A 24,689-nucleotide genomic window follows, 5' to 3' on the forward strand; every position below is an offset into this window, starting at 1 on the left:
TAAATATAACATCACCAGTGATTATACAATTACGCCAGATTTTTAACCACTTTGGGGGCAATCTTTGTTATACTTAAAGTTATACTTAAAATGCCCAAATGAACAACTTGTGGATCTATTGTTAAAATGGAAGGCTGTATTAAGATAGCTTTGGGCCCTCTTTTATCCTCCTGTGTTACCTAGAGATTCCTGTGATCCTCCTCAATGTTCTTTAATTTTTTTTTAAAGATTTTATTTATTTATTTGACAGAGACAAAGTGAGAGAAGGAACACAAGCAAAGGGAGTGGGGGAGGGAGAAGCAGGCTTTCCACTGAGCGGGGAGCGTGATGCGGGGCCAGACCCCAGGACCCCGGAATCATGACCTGAGCCAAAGGCAGACGCTTAACGAATGAGCCACCCAGGCGCCCCTCAGTGTTCTGATTGTAGAAATCAGTGTGTTTGTTTTTTCGTATGACTGTTTCACAGCATCTTATATTTAAAGGAATCTCTATATGAAACAAAATTAACACTTTGGATTTAACATATTTGAAGATATTGTAAGATATATGTGTGGGAAAAAAACCCGTATATTGCTTAACTCGTCCAGATGTTATCATTTACAAATGAAATAGAAACTGTGAAAATAGAATTTGTCAATGAATGCCTCAAGAACAAGCTGAAGATACAAAATCATTCACCCTTGGGTTCAGGGCAAAGTAATCTTATAACTTTTATGACAGGATGGGCTTGACAGAGCATGGGTTTTGGGTCTGACAGATCTGCTTTCCCAGTCCCACTCCATGAGCCATGCATCTTTGATTGAACTCTTCTTGAGGTCTCCTCACTCGAGACATTATACAGGGATTTTGTGGAGGCTAAATGAAATAATGTAGGGAGAATTGCTGGGGCAAAGTGAGTACTCAGTAAATGTTCTCCCTGCCCCACATCCTAGCTCAAAGCAGGAAGTAAAATTTTCTCAGTACAAGAACATAGAGTCATCAACAGATTATAAGCAACTTCCTTTTCATCCAAAGCTCTCACCAGTGTTTTTTGTGACATAAACCACAGACCTCAGGATGCCTGTCCCACCGTCTCCTCCCACTCACTTCATACATGTTTCCCAACCACCATTCTCTTTTACTTTTGAGGTTTGGAACAAGAGAATTAAAAAAAAAAGAAAAAGAAAAAAGAAAACCCTTTTGTTTGGAGAGAAGGAATGCGCATCACCATCAACAGAGAAAGCTTATGTAAGACATGAGTTGTCAGGGGCGCCTGGGTGGCTCGGGGGTTAAGCGTCTGCCTTCGGCCTAGGTTATGATCCCGGGGTCCTGGGATCGAACCCCGCATCGGACCCCGTATTGGTCCCCACATCCAGCTCCCTGCTCCACAGGAAGCCCGCTTCTCCCTCTCCCACTTCCTCTGCTTGTGTTCCCTCTCTCACTGTGTCTCTCTCTGTCAAATAAGTAAATAAAATCATAAAAAAAAAGACCTGAGTTGTGAATGCATACTACCTATACAAAAAGGGAATGCCATCATGCTGTTTTGTAAGGTAAGAGACCAAAGGAAATCCTACCGAGGCTGAACGTTCAACATAGATTTTTTTTTTTGCATCAGTTCTGTGCTTATTACTGTGGAAGCCCTGGTAGTGGGTGCTAGTTTCTGAAGACAGAATCAGATATATAAGAAACTCAGTGTAAAATTATTTTTTGACATCTATACCTAAGTTTAATTTCTTTTTCAAATCCCTATAACACCCGGTGGTAATAACTATCAGTAAGTCTGGGACTTCCCCTGTTTCATGAGGAACACAACTGCATTTCATAGGTTTTTCCTGGGATGTTCCAAGGTATGGGATGGGAGTCAGAAAATGTATTTGTGTGGGACACTTGGCATTAGGCCATCACAAGTATCCAGGCTGTCATCTGCTGATACTACATCCTGGTCCCAATGCCCCTTTTAGTCATGGTTAGCACTTCATTTTTGTTAAGTGTTATTGCAGAAAATCTAGGTTTTCCCAGCTCTTTGTGCTTCATCGAAAACAAGGATTGGCAATTTTTTAAAAATATTTTATTTATTTATTTGAGAGAGCGAGAATGAGAGAGAGAGAGAGCACATGAGAGGGGGTAGGGTCAGAGGGAGAAGCAGACTCCCTGCCGAGCAGGGAACCCAGTGCGGGACTCGATCCCAGGACTCCAGGATCATGACCTGAGCCGAAGGCAGTCGCTCAACCAACTGAGCCACCCAGGCGCCTTTTTTTTTTTTTTCCTTCAAAAAAAGGCCAGATAGTAAGTATCTTGGGCTTTATAGACCATGCAGTTTCTGTCACAACCACTCAGCTCTGCCTTGGTAGCATCAAAGCAACCACAGCAATAGGTAAAGGAATGGGCATGCCTCTCTTCTGATAAAACTTAATTTACAAAGACATCCGGATCTAAATCATTCTCTCCTGCATTGGGAAACATTTGGGGGGCTCTTTGAATCTTCCTAGGGCACAAGAGGCCTTGGGGCTGTCCAATACCCCATTTGGAAATGTTTTCTGTTCTTGCCATTCTACATGGGGCAAGAAATAAACCCTGGGGTCTTACTGTTCTCCAGGGTAGCTTGTTTTTTGCTGTCAGACTCTCCTCACAGCCTGTTTTTTAGGGTCAAGTGTGCATTGACGCAATATGGCATTCCTACATGGTGACGTTCCAGAGCTTCTGCTCAGGCATGCTGCCAATGCCCCCCAACTCTAATCCCCTCACCCTGACTCTCTTCTCTTTCCCCATTCTGTACAAATTTTATCAAGATTTGGGGTGGAGATAGAAAGCTGATTCAGACTGGGCATATATTCTTTAAAATGTATGGTTTATAGCACGTATTTTATGCAGAGTCATTCAAGGCTTAGACTTTGAAAATTCTAATAAATCCAAGCTTTTGCATCTCAAAACCTTTCTTTGGAGAGGGTGCACAAATGTAAAAGGTGCTTACCTTCTTGTTCTTGTTGAGACACCAAGTTTAGATGAAATAGTTAAATAAATTTAAAAAAAATTCCCCCTTAACTTAGTGGCTTAAAACAGCAAAGAATTAATATTTCTCATGGTTTTGTAGATTAACCAGGTGGTTCTTCTGCTGGTATTTGCCTGGGATCAGTAACAAAGTTGCATTTAGCTGGTGGTTGGCTAGGGTCTGAGCTCAGCTTGAACGTCTGGGACAGCTGGGCCTCTTTCTCTACATGGTCTTTCACTCCAGGCTTCTTCATAGCATGGCAATATTCCAAGAGAATAGAAGCAGAGGGTAAAAAATCACTTAAAGTGTAGCCTTGGAAGTGACATAACATCACTTCTACCATATTCTATTGGTCAAGGCAAGTGGCACAAACACTCCACATACAAAGGGTGAAGAAATGGATTTCACCTGATTGGACACCAGGTTGTTATGCTGTGCCCTGAATGAAAGTATTCTGCCAAAGGGCAAGTAGGATTGACATGCAGTCTGGGTTCCATTCAGCTCACTGGATGCCCTGGAGTAGATTTGCATCTACTTCGAGGAAGGGATCATCTACTTGCCAAGCCATGTACTCATGGACTCGCTGTGCTCATGGATGGCATTTTCTAATTCACACAGAACATTTTTTGGGCTAGTAGAGGTCCTGCTGGATATTATCTTACTGTGAATCAAATATACACTCTATCTCGATGAATGCTAAGATCTTTACAACAGAGTTTAGCTAATCATTCCAAAGCTATACAGAGTTTGCAGTGAAGGTAAAGAGGAGAGAGGGAAAGAAACTGGATGATATTCCTTGTTTACCTCCGCTCTGTATTCACTCCCAGGAGTGAAGCCATAGTACCGGGCCTTGGGGGGATGTGTCCCCAAAGAGTCTCCTTAAGCCTTAAGAGGATGTCCCACACGGGTGATTCCTCTGTCCTCTACTCTTCTCCTCCTCTGTCATTTCTGAGCCATTTAACCTCTTTCTATAATATCTACATTCCCACTCCCCTTTTGTCTGTTATTGACCAACTGCTCCAATTGAAATAAACAAACTTCCTTCCCTAACAGCGATTTTTTTGTGTGCAGCCCCAAATGTCAGTTGTATGTCAGGAATCCCTGTCCCTGAAGCTTTGTGGAAGTGAGGAATGCACTGTGCTCTTAGTCTGCTGAAACCATTGGGAGTGGAGAACAGGTACATTCCAATTTTGTGATTAAATGTAGAGAAGGAGACATGTACCTGGGTAGCTCAGTTGGTTAAGCACCCAACCCTTGATTCCGGCTCAGGTCATGATCTAGAGTAGTGGGATCAAGCCCTGAGGTGGGCTTCACAGTCAGCGGGAAGTCTGCTAGAGATTCTCTCCCTCTCCCCTCACTCATGTGCAGTGCACGTGCATGCTCTCTTTCTTTCAAATTAAAAAAAAGGGGGAGGGAGAGAAGGTGGTATGATGATGAGATACTATCTTGGGCAGTAAATTACTTTTCTGTTAATAGATTAAAAATCAAAGACACTAAGGGGCGCCTAGGTGGCTTAGTCGGTTAAGCTTCTGATTCTTGATTTCAGTTCAGGTCATGATCTCAGGGCCATGAGATCAAGCCTGGCATCGAGCCTCACCGTCAGCCAGGAGTCTGCTTGAGATTCTCTCTCTCTCTCCCTCTCCCTTAGTCCTTCCCCCTGATCTCTCTCTCTCTAAAATAAATAAATAAATCTTTAAAAAAATCAAAGACACTGAAAAAATATAATTTCTTTCAAAATTCCCCTTCTAATATGCATGAAAAATCAATATTTCTCTCTTTAATTTAGTCACAATGATGCTATTTCTTTTGGCCTAATACCTGAGAGCTATTATGCTAAAAGAACATCCCTGTCTTCTATGATTTAAGTTATTTAACAAATTATCGTAACTCATTTGGCAACAAATGATACCATGCCCAGGTAGTGTCTCTCCACAATTCTCCCTTCTTGAAATTGGAGTAAGGAGGGAGGCAAAGACCAAGGGAGGAGGGAAATTTACTTTATGCTACTGCACTGGAATTAAGAAATACCAAGGTGATTTGGGCTGGTCTAGGAGGTTCCATAGGAGACTAGGGCCTTCAGTGGGCTGGAGGAGATTTGGAAAAGTGAAGAAACACACACAGATTTTCAGAGGTGGGAAGCTTAGTGTGCTATGATCAGGAGACGGTAAGAGATCTGACTTTTCCATATTAAGGGCATACTCTACTTTCCTATTTCTAAAATGATAAGGTTTTAAAAAAATATATTTATTTAAGTAATCTTTATACCCAACGTGGGGTTGGAACTCATGACTCTGAGATCAAGAGTCTCACATTCTTCCAACTAAGCCAGCCAGATGTCCTTCTGATAAGGTTTTAACTATAATTAGTATGCTTTACATAAAGTTTTGGTAACTAGAATTAATATTTTTACAAAGAGGAAGTGCTAAATCATTAATATATTTTCTTTGATTTGTCTTTGTGATGTGATTCTTCTAATATCATTGTTTAGGATCTTGGGTGGTTGATACAAAGTGGCTTAACAAAGTCAGAAGAAAGGCAGTGTAAATGTTTCCACAGATAAAGATAGTGAGCACTAAAGAATGTGAGAGCATCATGGCACGGTTTGAATAGCAAAATTTGAAAACAATCTTCATTGTCCAATAAGTGACTGATTAAATATATTCATACAAAAAGAAACCATGCAATAATTAAAAACAATGCTGTAAAAAAATGAATTCATTGACATGGAAAGATATGTTAAGTAGAAAACTCTGGCTACAAAACAAGATCCCAATATGACCTAGTTTTTATTTTAAAAACATGTCTCTGTCTCCTTCTATATCTTCCATTCCACTCTCCCTCGTTTTTCAAAAGTATCTGGAGAGATAAACAGTAGAAACAGGTCTGGTAATTAGCACTGATTTATCTACATGGGAGGAATTTGGGGTGTTTCCAACTGGTTCCTTTTAGTTTATCTGTATTTTCTGATTTTTCTAAAATAAATATGAATTGAATTATAATTTAAAAAGCCATTTTACAGAAAAAGAGAGATCAGTCTAGGAAAGAGTGAGTAAGAGACACCTGGAGTACATATATGAGGTCAACATCATGCTGGACTATCACCATCTTTTCCCAGAAGAAATCCTTTGATGCCACCGTCAGAATTTAGAGCTAGCTAGATTGAATATTAGCCTGATGCAGCATGGTATTTCTTTTTGCTCTTACGCTAATGCTTAAAAGCTTGAAACACTGCACTCTACTCAATCCATATCATCAAATATTTATTGAGCACCTACTATGCGCCAAGCATTAAGGGTACAAGATTAACAAAACATAGTTCTGTTGCATTTTAAGTCAATAAGTGCACTCATAGAAATCTGTACCTCTTTGAAAGTCGCAGATGGTTGTTCTGTTGATATTCTTAGGGGGGAAAAAACCCTCATAAGCAATCTTCATACAAGACACTGTCCAAAAAAGTTCATCCTAAAAATAATCTATTCATGGTTTTACTGTTTTAACTCTTATAATATTGTAAACACAATGTAGCATTATGCTGAATAGTTATAAAAAAAAACCCACATATTTGTGGCTCTTCACTATGGTACAAGCACTATTCTCCTTTTAAATCAATAGCCTTTCAATTCTTTTAGTAGAAATTATTTCAATCTGTTTAGTCTTTGAGCCAAACTCTCAATTTGACTTTGAGATCTGACTGAAGACTCCAGTTTCCACATAAGGCAAAATTGTTTTTAAAGGCTAAGCCGGGCAGGCAGTTATGTTTCAAGCTAACGTTGCTAAGCCCTGGGTAACCAACAATTAAACAAATTAACAAACTAAAACCATTTAAAGTTGGACTTAGTGAATCTGAATAATTTTACTAGTTATATTATTATAATTTTATGAATTAAAATTTCTATCTCAGTTAAGTAATTCCCATTCTTTCATCTTTGGTTTCCATTAATTGCTATTCCTATATCCAGAGGATTTTCTTTTTTTTCATTACCATTATCTTATCATGGAATTTACATGAATCAATGTGTAAAGGAACCTGGTAATCACCTTGTACCAGTGTTTTATTTTGAGGAAGAGGAAATTTAAGCCCAGAAGTAAACTAACTTGTAGGAGTATAAGTTGCTTTGCAGAGTGCCTTTTGAAACATCATGACATGATAGCTGATAGCTATTGTTACTAGATGCTTGTCCCTTAAATTCTTAGTCCATTACTCTACGTGCCTTAGATTATTTCTCCATACTATTTGGTTAAACCATTCTTTGGACTTGTACTCAGGATAAGACATTATGCATAATGGTTTTTTTCATGGTATTTAATGGATCAATTTATTAATTTAACAAATATTTATTGAGTACTTACTAAGTGTTAGACACTGGTCTTGGCATTAATTTAAATGTTAACAAAAATTATTAAACAGTGAATATTATTTTAATTCTATATAGATAAGCATTTTATGGCTAGTTCTCTCCCCCACCCCCTGCCGTGTGTAGATAGATATGTTTCTTCTTTCCTGTGTGAAATCTTCCTAATTTTCTATTTTAACTACCATTACATGCCAAACATGCAGTATTGAAATAAGCTTGTTTCTGAGAAGCATGTCTACACTAAGTCTCCTGGGTTTTATTTTATAAAGAAATACTAATTTCCCCTTTATAACACAAATTCTTTATTTCGTAATCTTGAATAGGATGATACTTTCAAAAACCCTTTATCTCATTGGATTTAGGGCATTAAAGATTGCAGTATAATACTTTTCTTCTGGGCCTGCAGCATTTTGATTTTATTGTTAAGTAAAAAACTTTTATTAGTTTTAAGACTTTGCTTTCAGAATGAAATGAAATAGTACCTATAATGCTGGTAGGTATGCCAGACCCAAAAATACTGTTTTCCTTGTTTAAATTATCTGTCTGTATTGTAAAACTGGCAGTCAGTTTTTAGTAACTTCTGATTTTTATATTTGCTCTGTTCTTTTTTCACCCCTCATGCAGCATTTTGGTCCCATTTGCTTGCTCTCTCTTTTGGCAGGTCTGCCCTGGCTTCTTTTTCCAGTCATTATTTGACTTTACTTGTCTTGCTATGAATGCATCTCAGTCCTTGGATTCCAAATTGCTATTCTATATCCATTTGCTCTGTTCTGCTCTTGTCAGCCAAAATTGTTGTTCTTTGCCTGGTGGGACCTCCAAACTCTGATAATCTTCGGTTCTTGCCTCATTCAGAGATGGGTGATGGAAGGCATGGGAAACAGACTCTATGGTTATACTTAGGATTTCTCCCAAATTTCCCAAAGACTGAGCCTCTAATCTCCATCTAGAGGCAAACAACAAAGAAAGTTGCAGAACCTCAAAAAAGGGGACTGGGTAGGTGGATTTGGGTAGGTAGTATTTTCAGATCTGGACCTACGGACAAATATTATCATGTTAGTATGGTCATACACAGAAGGAGCTCTTGAACTTTTTGCAGGGGAGAGAGGGAAAGCTTAAAAATTGTTTGTAGGTAGTGATATTAAAATGTTACAAACACAAAAAGGTTCCTTGATGCTTGCAAAATAACTACAACACAAACAACTAACTGAAGTTTTAAATCTGATTCATAGATGTGGTATGAAATAGCACCCTGGATGGGGGCACCTGAGTGGCTCAGTCAGTTAAGCGTCTGCCTTTGGCTCAAGTCATGATCTCAGAGTCCTGGGATGGAGCCCTGCATCAGGCACCCTGCTCAGCACAAGTCTGCTTGTCCCTCTCCCTCTGCCCCTCCCCTCCACTTGTATGCTCTCTCTCTTTCTCTCTCTCAAATAAATAAATAAAATCTTCAAAAAAAAAAAAAAAAGAAAAGGAATCGTACTGTGGATGCTAAAACCAATGTCAGACTAGCCAAGTTCTAATGTTACACCTATTGATACTATACTAACCAGTATTTCTAAATTTTAGTTTTAGGTCACACATAACACTAACATACCAATAAACAGAACCCATAAGTATATGTGTCAAAATACAGGAGGAAGACCACAGCTAAACTTTATAGAAAAACCTACCACCATGTAATTAAACATGCTACAAAAACATTTTTGGCTATTTTTCTATTTATATGTACATTGAAGATAGCGCCAAATAGTGAATGAGTTTATAGGAAGGTATAAAGGTCATTTTTAAGTCCTGCTTTTGGGTGTGTCAATGTTTGTCATAACAGCAGAAGGAAGGCTGAAACAAAGTTGTAAATATCATAAAAGGAAAAAATTCTGTTGGATAAATTCTGTCTTTAAAAACAGTGGCAAAACCCCCTATCTCCCTAGAGCCTGCATTGTCACCCTCCCAATCGATGGTGAGCTTTCAAGCAAGCGTACAGTAGAAGGAAAACCTCTCCAGGAACCAGTGTCTTTCCAAACAAGGACAGCAGGTTTCTCTCTATTGTCGCTGCTTTCTCTCTCCTCTGGGAATTGGTTTGCCTTTCGATAGCAATCCAGGAAGGGGTGGTGCGCCCCAAGTTAGCAAGGCTGTGCCAAATACCAGAGGCTCTTCTCTGGAAGAGGGAGGCTCCTCCTTTGGACGTGAGGCGCCCCTACCAGAGCGCGCGCTTACAGAAACGGAAACCACTAGCTGTGCCGAATGAGTCAAGTGATGAAATCAAGACTAGTACATGGGAAGGAAGCTCACCCAATAGCTCACGAACCTAACTGGTGACAGAAGCTGCTGAACCTTGCTCGAGTAAACCGTACGAGCCAACAGTTGCAGCCGTCATGAGGTGGTTCTCGGGGGCACTGGGCCCCCCAGTCTCCGGGCAGTGCACCCCTTCATTTTGGTGAACCGTGGAGAAGGGCAGAAGTGTGTGAGGGGAATACAGACCTTCTGGTTCCCCAAGGACCCAGACTGACTTCTGGTTACAAGGTGACCACTGCCACCAGGTCAGGGCAGGACTCCTCAAATGTAGACGGGTAGAGGCGCGCCTCGCTTGGAGAACCAGCCTCACCGTCCGCGGAGAAAGAAGGGGAGCGGCGGCTGCGCTCGGCGGGGACAGCGCCCCCACCGAGCGCGCGCGGCGCTCGGTCCTCACCTGGAGCGCTCAGGTAGGGCTTGGGCGGGGCGGGAGCCTGGCGCGCAGGCGCGGGACGGGGGCCTCGCCCCTGCCGACGTCGCAGGCTGGAGCTCACCTGGGAGACTCCAAGAGGAAGGGGAGCCTCGGTTCGGCCTCTCCTGGCAACGCAGGAGACCCAGCGGGAAGGCAGGAGGCGGCGGCGGCAGAGGCGGAGCTGGACTGAGCGGCAACTCTAGCGACAGCAACCGGAGGCGCCGCCGCTGCCACCACCTGCACCTGGCGCCCGGCCCAAGTCCAGCGCCCGCCCGGCCGCTGCTTCCCGCCGTCCTGCCGTGCCCACCCGCCAGGTAAGCGGGCGGGCCGGCGCTCGGGCCAGGGGCCGGGAGACCAGTAGACCCTGGGCAGCGTCGGAGGGGGCGGTAGGACGGACTCGAAGGTTCACGCAGTGGGGAGAGGGGTACGGTCCCAGTGGCCGGTTGGAGGTGGTCTCGAGAGCAGTGTTTTCAGTTGCCCCTCCCGAGACGCCGAAAGGGGCGCCCGAGGCCGGGGCAGGTGGCGCTCCGGGGGTTAGCCCTGTCGACCCTGTCAGTCTCTGTAGGGAGGCACCCGGGCAGAAGTCCCGGTGTCCCGCAGCTTGACCCTGGGAGAGTCTCAGAGTTGCGGGGCGGGGGGGGGGGGGGTCGGGGGGGCTGGGCTAGGCGCGAGACGGCCGCGTTTGCACGCGTGCTAACAGGTTGCTGGTCTCCTCTCGTCCCTGTGCCGGGGCGGGCGGGGGTGGGGGGGGGGGGGAACAAGTCCGCGACAGGAAAGGGCATGGCTTTGCCGGGCAACTTTCCCAGCCGGACCCCAGACAGTCCTAGGCTGAAAACCGCGGCCGCCCGAGCCATTTAAATGGTTTCCGAGTGGTTTGGAAAGCGCTCTGTGGTCGGGACGCGGACATCCCTCTTTCTCTCTCCTTCTCTCTGGTCTGTACACTTTTCCGGGTGCACTCCCTAAGCCAGAGCTGCGCCCACTTTCCGGTTTGATCGGGAAGAGTTATTTTCTTCGTGGCAGGAAGAAATCCAACTGCCACTCACCAACCGCACACCATCTCGTTAAAGGACCTGTTGACTTAAGACCTGTATATCGCGGCTCTGGTTTGCCTGTGGCATATGACTCAAAGGTTCAGAAAAACTTTGTTTCAGGATCCTGCCACGACTGAACCTGGGTGTGCCAGGCCCAAATTCCTTTCACTGCCTAATTAGGCGTTTCTGAAGCTTAAGAATTGAGGGTGAAACTGGTGCTTACCTTAGCTTTTTATTTCCTTCTCTCTCAAAACTCATCAAAAACACTTCACTTCAAACTCATCAAATAACTATATTTGTTTTTAGAACCCCCATAGAGTTAACAATTTTTCTGATTTTAGAAAATGTGATTAAGCCAGTGTAACTTGCTATAAAAGTTATACTACATAATGAAGACATTTAAATTCAAATTCTGTTGTTAAAAAATAAGAAAGTTGCTGTGTTTTCATTTGAGAATTTCCGGTTGTGAGAAAATCTGTTGCTGCTTTTACTGTATACATTTTCTTTGAGTCTGTGGCTAAAAGACATGAGGTTAAAGTCATACCCTACAATTAGAATTTAAATTTAACTTTTACTTTTTAATATCTGAAGTCTGGCATACATATTAGTTTAAACATTCTGAACAGCTTATTTGTACCAAGCATCTTTCTTTTTATATCGCTTTAACTATAGCATTTATACATAGAGATTTCTAATAATAAATGGCAATTCCAGTGCCTACATTTATTTATGCTATATTTGCTGGTTTTTAAAAATATATTTTAAATTGCACACTTAACAAAATGCCTTGGGCAAATCCTATAGTTTGTTGTTTTTATTAAATTTTTTGTTTAAATTCAATTTAATTAACATATACTATTAGTTTCAGAGGTAGAGTTCAGTTGTATATAACACCCAGTGCTCATTCCATCAAGTGCCCTCCTTAATGCCCATGACCCAGTTACCCCATCCCTCCACCCCCCCTTCCCCTCCAGGAACCCTCAGTTTGTTTCCCATAGTTGAGTCTCTTATGGTTTGCCTCCCTCTCTCTCATTTTTGTTTTATTTATTAGTACTTTTTTAAAGTGTAGTTAAAGGTAAAAAGTCAGCCACACAAACAGAACGTAATTATTAATAATATTTTCAAGCAATGCCTTCTGCTTTTGTCAAAAGAGCCTGGCTGGCCCTCCTAATCTCTCCATCCAGAGAAATACATATGTTAAGTACTATTTAAAAATTAGAGGTAGGTATTGTGCCTCAAGTTTAGAGTATTAATTTAAACTTCATTGATTATTGAGCCAGATGTCATTAGACTATCTTTACTCTTAAGGGAGAAATGTAACATGTTTACATTAGCTAGAGTAACAGTGTGCCTCAGTTAAACTATCTGTAAAATAAAAAAAAAAAAAACTTCCCTAGATTAAGATAATGAGGCTTTAAATCAGGAATCTCCTTTTGTCCTAGCATTATCAGGATCCCCTTCTCACTTTGATATTTAGTCAATACATCCAGTTTGTGATAAACCAAAGCTGAGAGAGGTAGTCTAACTTCAGCAGGTTAGCAAGTTAGTGGTAGACATGGCATTATTATTTCCAGAGACTTGACTCAAGGCTCATGTTATCTTTTCACCCTTAATCCCACTTATCAAAAAGATACTATCTTTTTGTCTTTCATATAGTTTGTAAGGCCTTTATGAGTACAGAATAGTCCATTGTTCTTTGTCCAGCTCTGATTTACCCTAATTTCTACTTGTCCAGATGATGCCTGACTCCAGGGAGAATGAGTGAGGATGTCATTCTTCTCTTACTGTGGATCACATGTGTATTGAAGATGCCATGTGGATTGAGATGTTTAATCCTTCCTTGGTATTTCAGAGCCACAGTTAATTTTTTAAGTCAACATGGACAACATAATTTAGTCTTCTGATCTTTTATTGTATTGGCTTAAAATATATTTTATTAGGCAGCAACCCAGGGTCATCCCTCCATTGGCAACACTCTATAGATTTTTGGCTGGCAAGCAAACTTCTTCAACATTAGTATTTTTAAAACTTCTTTTTGGACTGTAATCCTCAATAAGAAATGTATTCTATGCTTCAATGCAGTACACTCTGTGTGTGTGTGTGTGTGTGTGTGTGTAACAAGACTCACAAAACAATATTTAACCTCACAATCTCTATTATTTAAAAAAAAATACTGGTTTCAACACACTGGATTGATTTTTATGACCACAAGTGGCTGGAACCTACAATGCAAAAAATGGCGTCCTATTGAATTTGCATTTTTAAGGCTGATTTTTCTATTAGCATACTGTGTCATATACACACACATATTTGAAAGCAAGAAAACCAAACTGTACATTTTTAAAAATACAAAATTGTACTCTAATCCTCATTAAACATTTAGGACTTGAGACTCTAGGACCTGATGCTAGACTAAATCTCTCAAACATAGGAACTGTATGAAACTTCACTGTACATTACTGTGTCTTAAATGGATCCTTCAGCATAGTGTAGTATGTTTGGGGACAGGGAAAACTGGAAAGGTTTTCCTGAGGGGATTTTGATGGTAACAATTACCAAGTGAAAGTTTGAGAGAGAAAAATAATTTTGTCCAGCTCTGTTCTAAGTTCTAAATTTTATGGCATATTAATAGTGCTAGATGGGATGTTAAAAAAATTATTAAAGTAAACGTAAGCCAGTTTATTGTTATAGTCTGTTAACATTTTATATATATTTTTCTTTTACTATGAAGCAGATATAAGAGACAAATTCTAGGAATCAGACTCCTAGCCCCTAAAAAGACTAGATTGGGAGATTGAGACATTGGATGAGGTCCCTAAGTGACCTGTAGGGACATAGGCTTGGAAACTCTGATGGGATGATTACGCCTTCCATAGAAGCTTTTAATTTTCACTCCTGATAGAAGGAATTTTTCTCCAAAAGAAAATAAGTATATTTAATATTTTGCAAATGATCAATGCCCAAATCATCTTGAGAACATATTCAGTTCTCTGGTTCATAAAGTGTAGAAATGCATTTGTTGTGACAGATCTTTTATGGTTACAAAATCTGATAGAGAAGGACATATTTTCAGTCACCTAATTATGCATCAGAATTATGCATCAATATCAGAATAATTCATTTTCTATAATTTGGGTAATTTTGACACAATTAATGTACTGCTAATAGAAACATTGAATTCAAATCAGTACCAGCAATGGCAAGAGACCAAAGTGCATTAATTTATGTGGTAAAGCAGAGACAAGTAGGACTCTGAATACTAGGTCATTAGTGACTATTGACAGATGAAATTTCCTTGAGTCATTCTCTGAGTTGGGCTCATATTTTTGGCAAATAGAGTATTTCCCCGAGTATACGTTTTCCCTATATTGTTTTAGTTTCAAGCTGTCCCAACCAGTTTGGTCATCTATCCCATTGCCCGCTGGACATCTTTAAGATGTCATAATTATCTTGAGATTATACCTGAGTAAACCAGAACCTTTATCCCCTTAAAGACAAAAACAACCTGTTTTACTTCCTATATTTTATTTGTAGGTGTTACCACATTTAACATTTCTTATCCACAATTCCAAAACCAAAAAAAAAAAAATCTCTGAAAACCAAAATATTTTTGGTCACTCATTTGTCAGCAAAACTTGAACTCAATTTGCTACAAAACCTAAATGCACTGTCAGGAAGCTATTTATCATTTATTCCACTTGGTGGGATGTGTCTTGCTACAGATATGCTGCTATATTTGATTACTTGGTATTGTTCCAGGAACTGCTGGGGGTACACAGTTACATTGGGTATGTAAACCATATCTGCTTTTTTTTGTTGTTTAAAGACTTTATTTATTTATTTGAGAGAGAGAATGAGAGATAGAGAGCACGAGAGGGAAGAGGGTCAGAGGGAGAAGCAGACTCCCCGCTGAGCAGGGAGCCCAATGCGGGACTCGATCCCGGGACTCCAGGATCATGACCTGAGCCGAAGGCAGTCGCTTAACCAACTGAGCCATCCAGGCGCCCCATATCTGCTTTCTAACATCCAAAATACTCTGAATTTTTTTTTCAAAATATTCTGAATTTTAAAACATATTTGGCTCCAGGGATTTTGGAGAATGGCTTATGGATCTGTACCACTATCCAACGATCGTGGCAGAAATCAAGAAGTCATTTTTTACTCTCTTTTCTTAACCTCCACAACTGTCAGATAACTGAATCTGTTAGCGTTTTCACCCTTCTTTCCCCCACAAATTCTACTTCTCTAGTTCAGGGTCTCATCAACTCTTAACTGGGGTACCATAGCCACCTGCTACCTGAAATCTTAGCAGATGGTGTTAAGCTCAAATCCATTCTCAGCACAACCCCTCAGCTAATGATCTCTAAAAATGTAAACCTGAATTTCTCCTCTGCTTAAATCTTTTAATAACTTCTCATTGCTCAGGATAGAACCCATGGTCCTTAAAATGGTCCCACAGAATCTGACCCTTGTTTAACTGTGGTTCTGTACTCTGTAAACCAAAATTTTATATTCCAACAACAGATTTCATTGTTTTTTCCTGTGTGCTTTTCTCTTGTTACTCCCCCCCTGCTGAGATACTTCCTTTTATCTTTACCTCTATGACTCTTTCCGTTTTTTTTTTTAAACATTTTATTTATTTGGGAGAGCAAGAATGAGAGAGAGAGAGAGCACATGAGAGGGGGGAGGGTCAGAGGGAGAAGCAGACTCCCCGCCGAGCAGGGAGCCCGATGCTGGACTCGATCCCGGGACTCCAGGATCATGACCTGAGCCGAAGGCAGTCGCTTAACCGACTGAGCCACCCAGGCACCCCTCTTTCTGGTTTTTAAGACTCAGTTGAGTTCTCACCTCACTTAGGAAACTGTACCCCACAACACACCTCAATATACACCTGAGCTGGGGGGAGATGTCCTCTTCATAATTCTATCATGCACTTTACATATATGATTGAGTATAATCTGCTTTTGTGCCTGTGTATACACACACACACACACACACCCCTTTAGATATTTGCAAAGCATGGAATATTTCTCTTTCCTCTAAGCCTATTGTGGAGTAAAAACATTAGGGTAAAAGTGGCACAGGGAGGGGAGAGGCATTGGGCAGGCAGGATATTTGCTTTTTTTATAGGCAGCAACCACAGAAATTGAGGAGTTAAGAACCTTGTTTCATGTACCTACTTAGTCTATTGAATTTAGATTGCTGTTATTTCCATCTTATTCCTTTGAATTCTGTATTATTTTTGTGCCTTTTGGTTTTGTCCCAAGACCTGGGTTTTACCATTTAGAAGTGAAGAGTTAACTTTATGATTGAAATGTCTTATAGTTTTTGTTTATGAATATTTTATAATTGAGTATATTGCTGTTGGTGAGGAGTTAAGGGGGGCAGCTTTTACTTAAATCATATAATCAGACTAGACCAAAAAAAAAAAAAGCATTCTGTCAGTTTTACCTCTTACATACTTTTTTTTTTTTAAGATTTTATTTATTTGACAGAGAGAGACACAGTGAGAGAGGGAACACAAGCAGGGGGAGTAGGAGAGGGAGAAGCAGGCTTCCCGCTGAGCAGGGAGCCCGATGCAGGAACATGACCTGAGCCGAAGGCAGACGCTTAACGACTGAGCCACCCAGGCGCCCCTTACATAAATACTTTTCAACTCTATCTACTTTTCTCCATTCCTGTCACTACCATCATCTCTTGCCTGGATTTTTGCAAATGGCCTCCCTATTGATTATCTGAATTCTTGCTGGTTGGTTCCCCATGCTGTACCCAGAGGGAAAACATTCAGAACTGCTTAAAGCTCTGCATTACCTTAGGATAAGGCAAACTTTTTGACTCAGCCTAAAGGCCTGGCACGATTTTGCTCCTGCGTAGCACGCACACCTCTGTCATGTCACTCTCTGTTCTGGCTCCGCTAGCCTTTTTTTATTACCATGTTCCTCCTGCCTTTGTCTTTTCAAGGGTCATTGTCCCTGCCTGGACCTCTCTTCCCTCCTCTTTTGGCTTATCGAGCTAAAACTCACCCTTCAGATTCCAGTTTGAGCTCCCCCTTTCCAGCACTAAGTAGAATTTTTCACCAGTCTTCTCCTCCCCCACCCCCACCCCTAACTGTGGATTAAAGTGAAGACTGTAGTCTCAAGAGATAAAGTCCAACTTAGTACCTGGGGGTGTTAACTTTGTGAGTTTTCTCACAAAGGGAAAAGACTTTAATATGTGGCCCCTGTTTTTTAAAATGAGACTTTAGTTATTAATGTCTTTGTATTTTTTATTAATTAACAAGAGTTAGTATTTGTTGTCTTAATAAGTATTAGCCCTTATTTACTATTTTACTATTGAGCACTTATGTGCCAGGCATATTTTAAGCAATTTACATGAATTAAACATTTAATCTTCAAAGCCACTCAGTGAGGTGCATGCTATTTTTCCTCCCTATTTTAGAGACAAGAAAATTGAGAGATTAAGTAATTTGCCTCTGTCTACGAGGCCAGTGAAATATCAGAGCCAGTATTCAAATCCAAGCTGTCTGATTCCAAATCCTGTACTTCTATCCTACTTATATGTAAGTAAAATTAGAAAGAATTATTAAAAAGCTCACAACAGCAACAGCAACAAAAATCCAGTCAGCTCTTTTTTTTATTTATTTAACTTATTGTGGAGATAAAAATGATGCTTTAATGTGCAGAGTTACAGATTATCATTCTACTAGCATACTAGGGTATCTGTGGGGTCCCCTGGATCCCTGTGTTGGGCTTCCTGCTCAGTGGGGAGTCTTCTTCTCCTCACTCACTCTCCAATAAATAAATCTTCTAAAAAAATTAAGAATAAAAACTTAACAAAAAATCCAGTCAACTCTCATCTCCCCTAGTCCTGCTTCCTCTAGGCAACAACGTCAACCTCTTTTAGGTGTTTTTTGTGGTATTTGTCTTTTGGGATAATATGCATATACTGCTATTTCTTAAGTTATCAATAGTTGATATTATCTACTGACTTCCCATTAAAGGAGATAAATATCTAGCTCTCTTACACACATTCCCCTTGCTGTCCCTTCTTCTGCCTCCCAATATAATTCTCACATTTTTTGTTTCGATTTTAGTATTTACTCATGATGATTATGTACAGATTGTTTACTGAGCCAAGTATATTGTGAGTCTGAGTAAAATTATTTTAATCATGGAGTTAATACTTAATTCATTTAAGAAAAAGATAGCTTAGTTTTTCCACATATCAATTTCTATTTCTATATACTCCCACATCTTCTCAGTATGATTTTTCCACATAATCACACCGATTTTTTGGTTTCTTCTGAAGCTCTCTGTCCTCTCGTTCCAATTTGGACTATTGCTTGCTAGAGCTGTTCCATAGCAGTTGTTTGGGATTTTTCTTTACTGACATTTCTGATGGAATCCCTATTTCTTAGATACAGATGATTTTATTGTTTATTTACTTTCTCATGTAGATGGGACTACATTCCCCAGTAGCTTCTTGAGAAATGGTATTAAGAAATTTGAGATATTACCTGTCAGAAAATCTTTTATTCTACCTTCACTTTTTTCCAGCTTATTTTTTTAAGTAGTCACTCTCTTCACAGGGTCCAACATTTTGAAAAAGTAAGGAGGTGTATGTGATAAGTCTTCCTTTCATTGTTGCCCTCTGACACCTGGTTTTCCTCCCTGTGAGCAAACAGTACTCTCTTTGTGTGTGTGTGTGTGTGTGTGTGTGTGTGTGTGTAAAATATATAATATATATAATTTGCATACTTAGGACTTCTGGTGCAAATTATTTTCTTTGTTTTATTGGAGCTTTTTGACCATGAGCTTTGTTTTTCTCAGATATGACCCATTTTTTTGAACTGATTAAGACTTGTTGCTATCATCACCTCAGTCTCCTTCTCATACCCTTACCCTCTGTCATGACCTCTGTTAGCATTCAAGGCCTCTTGCCCTGTTATTTTAGCTCCAGGTCCTTCTCTGCAGATAATCTAGAACAGAGAGCGTTCCTTAGCTGGTCTTTTTCAGCAAGTCAAGAACCCATCTTCACACACTTCACCATTTAACGACCTTCCCAGCCTCCACATCGATTCATTTGCTGAATTCAACTAACCCTGACTCCCAGATCTCTTCCCAAACCTCCACACCCCTTCTATTCAATCTCTCACCTGGATTACTTTTAGTAGCCTCCTAATCACCTTCAGTCTCCTTTCTGACTTGCCCCTCAACCCCCAAAAATCTATATTCAGCACAGCTTCAAGAATAAGCATTCTAAATTTCAGTTGTGGAATTAGGTCATCACCTTATTTAAAACCCCTCAGGGCCTCTCCTCTTTACCTAAAGAATTAAGTACAAATCCCACAGAATTAGGTATCCCTCTCTTCCCTATATGGAGCTTGGCATTCAGCATTCTCATAGACCTCACTGTGTGGTAATTGACTATGTATGGTCCTGAGGAAAATTACCCTGTTTGAGGGTGGCTTTTGAGAGAAGAATTAAAGTTTAGTCTGACACTGGTTTATTTCCAGCTGAAACATGTATTAATAAGACCTTTTCATTCTTTACCCGTGAGGGGTGGGTAATGCAGGAATTTCAGATGGTGACTAGATAAATGGAGGGATATTGTGTGTTTCAAAATAGGTGCAAATATCGCCTAATCTTAAAGGCAGACATTGATTTTATGCCTTTTTTTTTAAACTATGTTATGGGTTTGTGAAGGACTATTTGGTTCTTTTATATCTGGGAATGTGGAAGTTAATGGAGTACAGGGAGATATGTAAATGTTCAGGTTGAAGACTTGGATTTCTAGACCAGGAGTTGGGAAACTACAGCTTTTGGGCCAAATTTATCCACCACCTGTTTTTGTAAACAAAATTTTATTGGAACTGGCTGTGCCCATTCATTTGTCTATTGTGTACGACTGCTTTTGCACAACTAAAATAGAGTTGAGTAGTTGTAGTAGAGACCATGAGGTCCACAAAGTAAAACATATTTACTATTTAGCCCTTTATAGAAAGTTTGCTGACACGTTTTCTAGAGAGGAATGGAAGCTGAACGGTGGAGGATGAGTACCCATTGAGTTGTAGATAAGTCTGTAGAAAGGTGAAAATCAGAAACGACAGTGTATCCCCAAGGGGATTGTTGAGATCAGTGCCACCTTCGAATATTTGAAATAAGACTTGAGATATCTATCACGTCTCGTTTAACTCACTTAATAAGGCCTGTGCAAAAGTTGGATGAATCTTAGCGAATGAATGGACTATTGTAAACTTAATCATTGGATGATTCCAAATGTGCTTGCCGTCCCGGATGCGATATCTTTACTTGATACAATCAACACAGCCTCTGGCATTTGGCATGTAGCTATTGACTTGGTTAATTGTTTTTTCTCCATATTAATTTAGAAGGACCACCAAAGGCAATTCGCTTTTATCTAGCACAGTCAAGGCCAGGTAACTTCTGTTCTAGAAATCTTAATTATCCCAACAACCCACAAAATATCACATTGATTTACTATGTTGATAATACTGTGTTGATTGTATCTGATGAGCAAAAAGTAGCAAGTACTTTAGATGTCTTTGTGAAGTATGTGAGAACCAGAGGGTAATCAGACCCAGAAAAATTTGGGAGCATTTCAGTAACATTTCTGGGCATTCAGTTGGGTCACTATACTTAATAGACCTTTATTTTTGGAGGTGACATTTTCTTCTCTCCTTCCCATTTTCTTTTTTCTTTCTTTCTTTTTTTTTTTTTTAACAAATTATTACATTGAAGTTGTTAAATATTGTTTATAATTTAGTCTTTAGGTAACAGAATATTAGGTGGGATTGTGACAGAATTTGAAAAGTAATTCAGAATGTCACAGTAATGGATACAATGGCTATTGGCACTCTGCATCTCATTTTGAGGTTTCCTCTTCACTTGTAAGGAGGATGCTTGTATCTTGTTAGGTAGAATACAGAGTTGTTTTGTTATTGTACAAGAGTTCAAATGTGTGAGAAAGTGTGTGCATATGGAAACTGAGTAGTCAAAAGGGTAGACTATGCTGTTATCAATTTACTGTCTTTCAGGTCCAAATTTAGTCCCTTCTGCTCTGTAATAATGGAGCAGGGCCCTGTAAATATTTCTCCTATGCTGACTGGTATTGATGTTAAGCCTTACCAGTAGAGGGCACTGGAGGGACACTGGAAATAGAAGGTGCTTCCCTTCCTCGTTTCAGGGTGGCTTCCTGGTTAGGCTCTTTCTGGGCATATTTTTTCTCTATTTCTCAGCCTCCACATAGTTTTCTCTAGCGTTAGGTAATTGTGTGGCACATCTTTCTCTAGAGTTGGCACACCCTTACCCGCTGCACTTTCTCCAGAGCCTGACTTGGGCAGTAGTGTTGTACCCTGAAGTCATAGACATCATGGACCTGTTCCCTTGCCTAAGTCACCGATCCCAACACTCTCTGTTTAGCCCCACACATTGTGCACTCTGGGGGCCCCACAAAACTGGGTTTCTAGGGAGCCTGCTGCCCAGATTTTATCCCAGGAACCAACCTGGCGCCATATTGGCCCAGGCTATACATGAAAGTACACTAGACTCTTGTAGAAGACAGCTTCTTAACTCCAGGTGCCATCAGCACCCAGAAGCAAGCAGTTATCCTCAGCACCTAGCAGGTTCCAGGGTTTGACACCTCGCTATGAATGGCTTCTTCTGGGACTCCATAGAGGGCAGATTTTTTTGGCAAGTCTCACTAGTGAGACACCTCTGTCACTTTTCCACCATCAGGGAGCCAACACTGTGCTCTCTCTGTAGAGATCTCTGGATCTCAGCGCTTGTGAAGGGAGGGTTCTTCCTTGGGCCCTCATCTCAGCCTTGTGGGTAGTGGTTGCCCCTTGTATCTACTACTATAACATTTAGAATTCTCTTTCACTCACTAACCAATTCCCTACTCCAATCCTCTCTTAATAATAGATTAAACTTTTCTTTTTCAAATTACTATGTAGTTTTTGTCTCCTTACTAATCCAAGAGCCATCAGTTATGTTTACAAGGTAAGTACACAGAGGAATCTTTTAACATGTAGTCCTTCTGCCCAGGGGAAGTACTAGTTAAGTGGGTAATCTGTGGGACCACTCAAATCACTCCTCAAAATTTCTCTACTGTCTAGTATGCCATAAATTATCTCTATATATCTTTCACAGCTGCAGATTCATTCACAGTAGCTGGAGAGTTATGTGAGCTCCTCTTCACCATCATCCTACCCTCTCCCCAAAGGGTATTATAGTTCCATAATTACTTGTTTGCTCCAAACTGTAATGGTAGAATTGGCTGGTCCACAAATCAAGATCCTGTCTATAACCTTTCACCTTCAAAGATAATATTGTTAATGGAGATGCTTATCTGACCAGGTTTAGCTGAGAAGTTGGATGTTTGGCCACATGCTTTTCTATATTAAAACCTGTGCCTCTAAGTTGTTGGAGGTCAACTCTGTCACTAGGCTATTTGTCACATAACCTGCAGATACTACTGTTCAGAAAGTCATCCTACTCTATGACAATTCATGCAGTTAGTTGTCCGCTGGTGGCATTTTCCAGCCAGCCAGAGCTACTGTACTTTGTCTTTAGCTGGGATCTTTGAGATGTTTCTGCCTCTTCCATCTCGGTGCAGTTTGCTTTACATCAGTGTTTGTCACCTGTCATACATCGACAAGTCACTTCCTGCTCAGAAGAATTGCAGGCAAGGATATGGACACGGACTTAAACATAATCAAAACTAACACACCACAATAGCAAGTCACTGTGAAATTTGATTTTACCAATGAATACAAGCAGAAATGACTTCCTGCCACTCCTCCCTTCCCTAACCAGCAGATGAGGGCACTTAATAAAATCTCTGCCCGAGCACATAAGGTTTATTATTAGGACAAGTGTTTTGTTGTTGTTGTTTTGTTTTTTTAATTTGATTAGGAAATCTAGATGATAATGTGTGGCAGTGATCCAGTATATATTAATTTTGCAATGGTATACTTTTCTTAATTTATAATCTGTGCAACATTTTAGGTATATAGTTTTGTAATTTTTTTGCTTTTTGTGATTACCCTTAACTCTTTATATCATGCTTTAATTCTTGCAGTAGCAAGCACATTTCATATACCAATTAGGCTTTGTGCCAGTTAAAGTCACCTGGAGCCAGACCTTAAATCCCTGGGGATGTAAAGGTTTATTGTCTCAAATATAGGAGCAAGAAATGGAAAGAACCACTTTCCTCTTATTAAATGTAACTTTCATGTGCAGTTATGAAATACTCTGTTTTCACTGCTTTAGAAGATTGCTTCAGTTGGAATTTTTAAATTAAACTAACAACTTGGGGCGCCTGGGTGGCTCAGTTGGTTAAGCGACTGCCTTCGGCTCAGGTCATGATCGCAGGGTCCTGGGATCGAGCCCCGCATCGGGCTCCCTGCTCGGCGGGGAGCCTGCTTCTCCCTCTCCCACTCCCCCCGCTTGTGTTCCCTCTCTCTCTGTTTCTTTCTCTCTCTCTCTCTCTCTCTGTCAATTAAATAAATAAAATCTTTAAAAAAAATAAAATAAACTAACAACTTAACTAATGTTTTTGCAGTGTGTCCTTTTCCACCTGGAAGGGACAACAGAATTAAAGATGGATCTTATCTTGATCTTTTCCCATTTGAATCTGCATTTAAACAACATCCTCAGGTGATTCATTGTCACACTAGAGTTTGAGAAACCATAGTCTACATAACTGGTAGCTACAGCTTTGTAGTTGGATTATTTTAATTTGTGGTATTTCAGTTCTTTCTGTTCAGACAGAAACATATTTTTACCCCTGAGAATAATCCATTGATTTTAACCCAGTCTCACAGACTGTTAGAATAATGCATATTGTTTTAGCCTTATAAAATATCATTTTGTGGATATTTTTATTTATTATTAATGCCCTCTTGTAATGTCTACATATAAACTAGCATATAGATTGATATTCTTTAAGACCAGGGGCCTCTGAATTTTTTTTTTTTTTCTAATTTTAGACATTTATACTTTAGAATTTAGGTCTTTGAATTTAAATTAATTTTTTCTAGCTTAAAAAACGATTTCATGGTATTCCTATCTCCTGTGAATCTGATGCTTTATAATTAGCAAATGACCATTTTAGATAGGTGTATTTAAGGGTTTAGAAAGAGAATAAGAACAAGACCTTCATCTGCTCGTTTCTATATCCTGAATTTGCTATTGTGCTGATTTTTTGTTTTTTCACCTCTGAAACTTCTGAGTTTTTTTTTTCTAATTATCATATATATTTTTTAAATTTTTTATTGTTATGTTAATCACCATACATTACATCATTTGTTTTGGTGTAGTGTTCCATGATTCATTGTTTGTTCATAACACCCAGTGCTTCATGCAGAATGTGCCCTCTTTAATACCCATCACCAGGCTAACCCATCCCCCTACCCTCCTCCCCTCTAGAACCCTCAGTTTGTTTTTCAGAGTCCATCATCTCTCCTGGTTCGTCTCCCCCTCTGACTTACTCCCCTTCATTCTTCCTCTCCTGCTATCTTCTTCTTTTTCTTTTTTCTTAAAATATGTTGCGTTATTTGTTTCAGAAGTACAGATCTGTGATTCAACAGTCTTGCACAATTCACAGCGCTCACC

The 24,689-nt window shown here is 40.1% G+C and overlaps 1 protein-coding gene across 4 annotated transcripts in view; it reads left to right on the forward strand.

The window, feature by feature from the left end:
• Positions 1-9,632: 9,632 nt before the first annotated feature.
• GALNT3 (polypeptide N-acetylgalactosaminyltransferase 3) overlaps positions 9,633-24,689 on the forward strand; it is a 52,567-nt gene continuing 37,510 nt past the window's right edge. For 2 of the 4 annotated variants that reach the window (XM_073883042.1, XM_025852322.2), the window contains exon 1: positions 10,039-10,335. The gene's annotated coding sequence lies outside the window, so the exon portion shown is untranslated. The other 2 variants (XM_025852335.2, XM_073883057.1) reach the window with 2 other exon arrangements.

This window comes from Callorhinus ursinus, unplaced genomic scaffold, assembly GCF_003265705.2.
Source record: "Callorhinus ursinus isolate GAN/ISIS: 27379988/994484 unplaced genomic scaffold, GSC_fseal_2.0 scaffold2, whole genome shotgun sequence".
Taxonomy (NCBI): domain Eukaryota; kingdom Metazoa; phylum Chordata; class Mammalia; order Carnivora; family Otariidae; genus Callorhinus; species Callorhinus ursinus.